This window comes from Condylura cristata, unplaced genomic scaffold (assembly GCF_000260355.1).
Source record: "Condylura cristata isolate star-nosed mole 26May11 unplaced genomic scaffold, ConCri1.0 scaffold00004, whole genome shotgun sequence".
NCBI classification, from domain to species: Eukaryota; Metazoa; Chordata; class Mammalia; order Eulipotyphla; family Talpidae; genus Condylura; species Condylura cristata.
Window position 1 is genome coordinate 55,599,764 of NW_004567105.1, and position 7,289 is coordinate 55,607,052.

The 7,289-nt window shown below is 34.9% G+C and overlaps 1 protein-coding gene across 2 annotated transcripts in view; it reads left to right on the forward strand.

The window, feature by feature from the left end:
• The window catches only part of DENND6A (DENN/MADD domain containing 6A), a 44,820-nt gene that overhangs the window by 1,668 nt on the left and 35,863 nt on the right, over positions 1 to 7,289 (forward strand). The window contains exon 1 of one of the 2 annotated variants that reach the window (XM_012720655.1): positions 3,803 to 3,819. The exons of the other annotated variant lie outside the window; for it this stretch is intronic. The gene's annotated coding sequence lies outside the window, so the exon portion shown is untranslated. Of the gene's footprint in view, positions 1 to 3,802; positions 3,820 to 7,289 lie in introns of those variants that run through there. 2 annotated transcript variants of the gene reach the window in all.

A 7,289-nucleotide genomic window follows, 5' to 3' on the forward strand; every position in this document is an offset into this window, starting at 1 on the left:
AGAGAGAGAGAGAGAGAGAGAGAGAGAGAGAGAGAGAGAGAGAGAGGATTTACCAGTGACAGAGTGGGGAGCAGAACAGGCAGAATGACTGAAAATACACTGCTGAGGGGAGTATTGGGTGAGGAAGTTCTGTTGCACCATGCAGGTCACCTCCCTGGCCTGGGATGGAGCTCACTCTGCAGTGGCTGCGGATAGCTTCTTGGTGCTGAGACTTAACTAACCCTTGTGCCACCAGAGAGACCCCTGACTGCAATTTTTCAACTAAAGGAGATCTTTTTTGGGCTCTCATGGGTTGGAACGTTGTGTATTAATTTTTTTGACTAATTAAACAGCATACATAGGCTAGTTGAAGTATTTAAAAAATATGACTCATTAAAAAACTTATTTTGAATTTATTTTTTATGGTATATGTTTTCTTTAGTAGGTTCTAACATTTTTACATTGTCGGTCTTTTAAAAAATATGAACTCTCCATCGTAAAATGTTTATAAATACAAAATTTTGTATATCGACTCCCATGGACTATTTGGGGTCATTTATGGACTTTCTATTCGATGGCCCCCAAGTTAAAAATCACTGATTTTGGAAGAGAGGGGGAAATTCTTAATAAAGAACCCAATGGAAGCAAAACAACTTAAATTCAAAGCATTTATATTTAGGGTTAGTCAATACATTATATACTGAACTGTTAAGATCATCTATCAAGTAAAAAAAGCAGAGGTGAGAATCTTACTGTTAACAAAATACATTTTTCTTTGAAAGATACATATATAAATGTTTAATAATGGTCATGTTGGAGGAAGGAGATTTCAAAGTAAATAGAAAGACTGTCATTTTTATTTCATGCCTTTTAAAGATTTGACTTGATTAGGTTGTGCTTGTAGTTCTTTTTTTCTTCAGATATTCACATGTCATAAATTTACTCTTTTAAAGTATGTAACTTAGGTTTTAGGATTTTGTGGACTACTATCTAATTCTAGATTATTCTCATCACCTCAAAAAGAACCCTATGCCATTTCTCTTCCTACCCACCCACCCCCAGCTTTTGCCAGTCATTAATCTACTTTCTTTGGATTGTTCATTATCTACTGTCTCTTTGGATTTTTCTCCTTTGCACATTTCATATGAATAGACTTCATCTAACATGTGACCTTTTAGGTCTTACTTCTTCCAATTAGTATGTTTTCAGGGTTCATCCATGTTGTAATATGTATCAATACTTCATTTCTTTTTGTAACTAAGTTATGTATCATTATATGAATATAGAAAACTTTGTTTATTGTTTGATGGAAATTGGGATTGTTTCTACTTTTTTGACTATTAAGAATAATGTTGTGGTGAACATTCTTGTACAAATTTTTGTATGCATGTATTCACTTCTATTGACTATATAGCTAACAGTGATATTGCTGCTTTATATGTTTAAGTTCTTGAGAAACTACTACACTGATTCCCCAGTATGGCTGCATCTTCAAATTTCCATCAACATGTATGGGGATTCTAATATCTCTACATCCTTGCTAATACTTATTCTTCTGTATCCTCTTAATTATAGCTATCTTAGTGGTAAAGAGGGGGTATCTTACTTTAGTTTCATGTCCTTAATGACTAAGGTTCAGTCTCTTTTCATGTGCTCATTTGCCATTTGTGTATCTTTTTTGGAGAAATGTCTACTCAGATCCTTTGCCCATTTAAAAATTAGGTTATTTGCCATCTTATTGTAGAATTGTACAGTATACTAGATCTTTATTAGATATATGATTTGCAGGTATTTTCTCCCATTCTCATAGGTTGTCTTTACTTTTTTTTATTAGTCCTCAAAGCACATAAGTTTTAAATTTTGATGAAATTCAATTTATTTGTTTTGTTGTTTTGCTCTTGTGTCAGACCTAAGAAACCATTGCCTTATCTGTGATAATAAAGACATTCCTATGTTTTGTTCTAAGATTTTTATAGTTTTAATTTTTACACTTAGGTCTTTGATTCAGTTTGGATTACTTGTATAATCATATACAAAGTAGAGGTGTTACTTTTTTTAAACATTCTTTAGAAATAATTTTAGGCATTGTTAACATTTTATATATTAGTGTAGCATAATAGTCAAACTAAGAAAGTAACGTTGTGTATTATTATTAAACAAGTTTATTCCAATTTCACAAGTTTTTCTACTAAAGTCCTTTTTCTATTTCAGAATGCAGTCCAGGTTCCCACATTGCATACAATTGCCATCATTCTCTGTAGTTACGTCCAATCTGTAGAAGTTCCTAAGTCTTTTCTAGTATTTCGTGACCTTGACACTTTGGAAGAAAACTGTGAATATGTTCTGTAGTATGTTTCTCAATTTAGGTTTTTCTAACGTGTTTATGTTAGTCTGAGGAACAGTATCCAGATGTGATGTGCCCATTGCACTACATGATGGCTAAGATCATGTCTGCCAGGTGTATCTACAATAAAGTTACTGATTTTCCCTTTGTAATTAATATTTTATTAGAGATTCTTTGAGATTGTAATTCACACTGAATTGCTAATTCAAACTTTGCCTGCTACTTTAAGCTTCCATAAGTGGATCTTTCCACTTCGAATACCAGAATAAAGATGTTCTCATAGTGATTTTTAAAAAATTTCCTTTATTCCTTCTACCTTTGTTAATTGGAATCCTTTTGTAAGGAAGAGTTGTCTTTTATTCGTCTATCATCAGTGTGGACTCAGGGATATTTACTATTTGTGTTACAATCTATTACTATTTATTTTTTTGGCTCAAACTATTCCAGATTTGGACACCAGTTCTTTCCCTAGGTTGGCTCCTGTGTCCTTTAGACATGTCCTTATCTCTTTTTATTGAACAATTTCTTTCTGATATCACTGGCTTGCTCTATGATCAGCCACCTCTGATCATAAATCAGCCCTGACTCTTTTTATTCCAGAACAGTATTTAACAGCATTTGGAGTTTAGATGTGCTTATTGTTACTGGGGTATCACTGGTTATTTTTCATGTTAAAAAGTCTTTTAAAAGAGATAATGCACTAATATGTCAAATATTTCTCATCCAACTAAAAAAAAATATTTGAGATAAAATTTGAGATATAGCCAGTTGAAAAATATAGACTTGTTTTTGATATTTTAAACAATTTTCATTTTCTGCCTGGAATGCACATTATTGGCTAGTCATTGAAGACATAATTCTCATTGGTGAATTATGTTGATGTTTGTATATGGCTTAATGTTTATGTTAGAGGTCTAGACAGGTGTTCTGGGGAAATGCAGTATCTGCCAGTCCTGGAATATTTTGTAGTTTCATGCAATTGTGACAGACAGTGGGTCAAATGGCAGTAGGCAGGTACCCATTCATGCTTAACTGGTATTCATGACACACATGAATTCTTTTCAAGCAATACTAAGTTACCTGATATTTCTAATTTTCTCCCTTCTGCTACCATGATTATTTTATACAGTGACATGGGAATGCTAGAGTATGTAGGGGTGAGTGACAGATCAACAATACCTTTGAAGAGAAAAGCCCCATTTAAAACATTGTGTAATATTAATATTTTTCTAGGCACATTTTTCCTACTGATGTGAAATATTTATGCTACCTCATAATTTTTTAGACTTTAATATAAACTTTTTATCACCTGGCCAACCTCTCTCTCAGTGCTTTCAACGTGAGAGATTTTAATGTTGGTAACAGAACCAGGGTGATACTAGCTGATGCTCTCTGTCCCCCTTTGATGCCTCCCAGGAATGCCAGTGGCCTGGGGGACAGAGAGGCCTGGACTTGAGCTGTGGAGAGAGGAAACTTCAACCGAGAGGCGTCTCCAGGTACTGGGGCCAATCCACAGTTTGTTAATTCCCATGTGGGTATCAGGAGCTAACTAAACTAACAGTGATTGCCCAAACTTATATTTAAACATTTTTTTATAAAACAAAATATGTACATAGATAATTATTCTAGTAACTGTGATTTTGTGCAGTTCAAAATACTTAACAGTGGCTAATATTCTTTTGTTTTTAAACAAAGAATATAATTGAAGTTTTAGATTAAATATTCATTTTTCTGATTTTGCTGAGTTTAAGTACAGTGTGGATATTTGGATACTATAATATAAAATACGCATTTCCCCCCCCTAAAATTTCATATCTATTTCAAAATAAAATATTCAGTTCAAAGTCCAATTGAGTTACTATGATACCTTTATGTAACAAAAACAGTAATTTTGTATATTTTCTTTTGTGTTAATATTTTAATTGCAGTAAGTAAATCTGAGGGGTACTCATGTAAAACTGATTCTGGACTTTAAATTAAGCTATTATAGACCACTAGATTTACCAGTAATTTTCAGAGCAACAATTTCCTGGTTACCTTAGATCTAATATTTCTTAAAAATATGCCTTAATATTAGGTTATACATTTGCTATTTCTGCTTTACGTTAAAAAAAAAAGGTAAATGGCCTAAGGGTAAAAAGCAAGCAATATAAGAATTTTATATTATTAGGCACTCAGTTATTGAATAGGATTAATTTGAGAGTATATTCGCTGACTGAAGAAATTTTTTTAGTGACTACCATGTACCAGACATTGTTCTGTGTGTAAGACAGAGTAGTGGAAAAACTGGGCCAGGTTCTTGCCTTCATAAATAACAGAGATAGAGTTTAAATCTGACTGAACAGAACATGTGCTACCAACCAGGGAAAGTAAAGAGAGAGAATTTACTATGGTGTTAATCTCTATTCCAGGAATAATAGATGGTCCTTATATAATACCATCTCTGTGCATGCCTCCCCATTGACTTGGATTGAGAAGGATTATTTGCTGTATCCTGGCTGAGGAGTAAAGAGGATACATGGCATGTTAGTGATTGCTCCTTGGGTGGAGAGGAAGGGTAGCTTTTGTATATAACTTTAAACAGATCTATCAATAAGTTCAAATCTTATCTCTGGCACATACAAGTCAAATACATTTGTGGAGTATTATTTAACTACTGTAATTTTTTTTCTTCTTCTGTAAAGATAGGAAGAATTAATAGATTTGTGAAAATTAAAAACTCCCCAAGATTAATGCTCCCCATTTTTTTTCTTCCCTTAGTTTTTTATACCACTGCTAGCTTGTCTGTTCTTCTTAAGAACTAAATAAATGAAGTAATAGTGAAGCCACTTAAAGTCCATTTATAATGTGATGTTACTATGTTATTTCTGGAAATGGAGGAAGATTTTCATTTTCTCAGGTAGCTCTGGGTAATGGAAGAATTTGCGGATTACTCCAGAACTGGAAAAATAATGGATCCCCACAGTAACAACCCACCATTAATGTAATTTTTGCTACTCTCTGTTTTGTTTCTCTCCTTTTTTGCTAATCTGCTGCTAACTAACCTGCCTCTTCCTAATCCCACCTCTTAACCTGCCTCTTCCTAATCCCACCTCCTTTTCACATTCCTTAAGGGAATTTGGATGGGCTCACTTGAGTTCAGTTATTCTGTTGGGCAGAATTTTCATGTCCAGCTACTTGCAGAAAATTCATTGGTCTGTAAAGTGGGTACCTTGGGTTTGGGATTTACTAGTGCTTGTTTCAGCAGTATCTCTCCTAACCTCACTTGCTTCTTTTGCAGGGAGTGCCCTCTGTGGCAGTTTTCCTTGGAAGGTGGCTGTGGTCCCCACAGGCACTAAACAGACCTGTTTAGGAAAATTCAGTTGGTTAGGGTAGGTTTTATGGTGGGACATGGCCTTTAATGTATCTTAAGCTGTAGATTTTTTTCATTTTTCTTTTAATAAAATATTTAGTGGTTTGCATTACTTTTGAAATCAATTAAAATTATTCAAGTACACTGTTCTCTCTTTCTAGTTAATAGGTCAAGTTGTCTTTAGATTTTAGATTCAGTAAACTTTGAATTATTTGTGACTCAGTTGCAAATTATTCTTGTTATTTTAAGATTTTACCAATCTTTTAGGAATAACTGATGAAATATTTTTTACCTAATGTAAAGCCTTTTCAATTCTCCCAGCTTCTTCTACATTTCATTTTTATTTATTTATTTATTTTTAAGATTTATTTATTTGTGCATACAGAACTGGGGTACAGGCCAGAAGCTCAGGGGTGGTGAGAGGCTTCACCAGAGACAGAGTGGGGAACAGAACAGGCAGATCGATGAAGTACACTGCCGAGGGAAGCAGCTGGCGTGCCAGGAGAGGTCTGCTGCACCATGTGGTCACCTCCAGGGAATCGAACTCATGTGGAAGTGGCTTTAGATTCTCAGTGCTGTGCTTTAACCCGCTGTGCCACCAGGGAGGGCCCTCTACATTTCATTTTTAAAGTTTGTGAGCTATTTTGTTTCTTTTAAAGATACAATTGACAAAACATACTAACTTCATGTGCAAAAGATAATGACTCAAATTTTGTATATACTGGGAAATGATCACAATGTGTCTAGTTAACATCAGTCACCATGCATAGGCACAGAATTTTGTTTTCTCCTGATGAGAACCTTTAAGTCTTACTCTCTTAGCAACTTTCAAGTAGATAATACAGTATTATTAACTACTGTCTCCGTGCTGTACATTATGTCCCTGGGACTTTATAACTGGAAGTCTATAACTTTTGACTCACTTTGTGCCTCCTTTGCCTGGCAGCCATCAGTCCTCTTTATCTATCTATGAACTTGGTTTTCCATTCTTTTTTTTTTTCCTTTAGACTCCATGTATAAGTAAGATCATATGGCATTATTCTTCTCAGTTTGACTTACTTTACTTAGCATAAAGCCCTCAAGGTCCATCTGTGTTGTCACAAATAACAAAGATTTTATCCTTTTTCATGGCTGAATAATATTTTTTGTGTGTATGTGCATACATACACATTTTCTTTATTCATTAACTGTCGGACACTTAATATTGTTTGTAGATTTTGGCTATTGTTAATAATACTGCAGTGGACATGGGATTGCATCAATCCTTTCCAGTTAGTGTTTTTACTTCTTTGCATAAATATCCAGCAGTGTTTTTTTTTTTTTCTTAAGATTTATTTGTGGGCCCCTTCCTGGTGGCGCAAGGGTTAGGACGCAGCACTGCAAGCTGACCGCAGCTGCTTCACTGCGGGTTTGATCCCCAGCCCCTGATGACGTGATCCACATGGCATGGCAGACCTCTCCTAGCCAGTCTGCTGCTCCCCTCAGCAGTGTATTTCAGTGATCTGCCTGTTCTGCTCCCCACTCTGCCTGTGGTGAAGCCTCTCACTGCCCCTGCACCTCTGGCCTGTACCCTAGTTCTGTATACATCTTTTTTTTTTAAAGATTTATTTATCT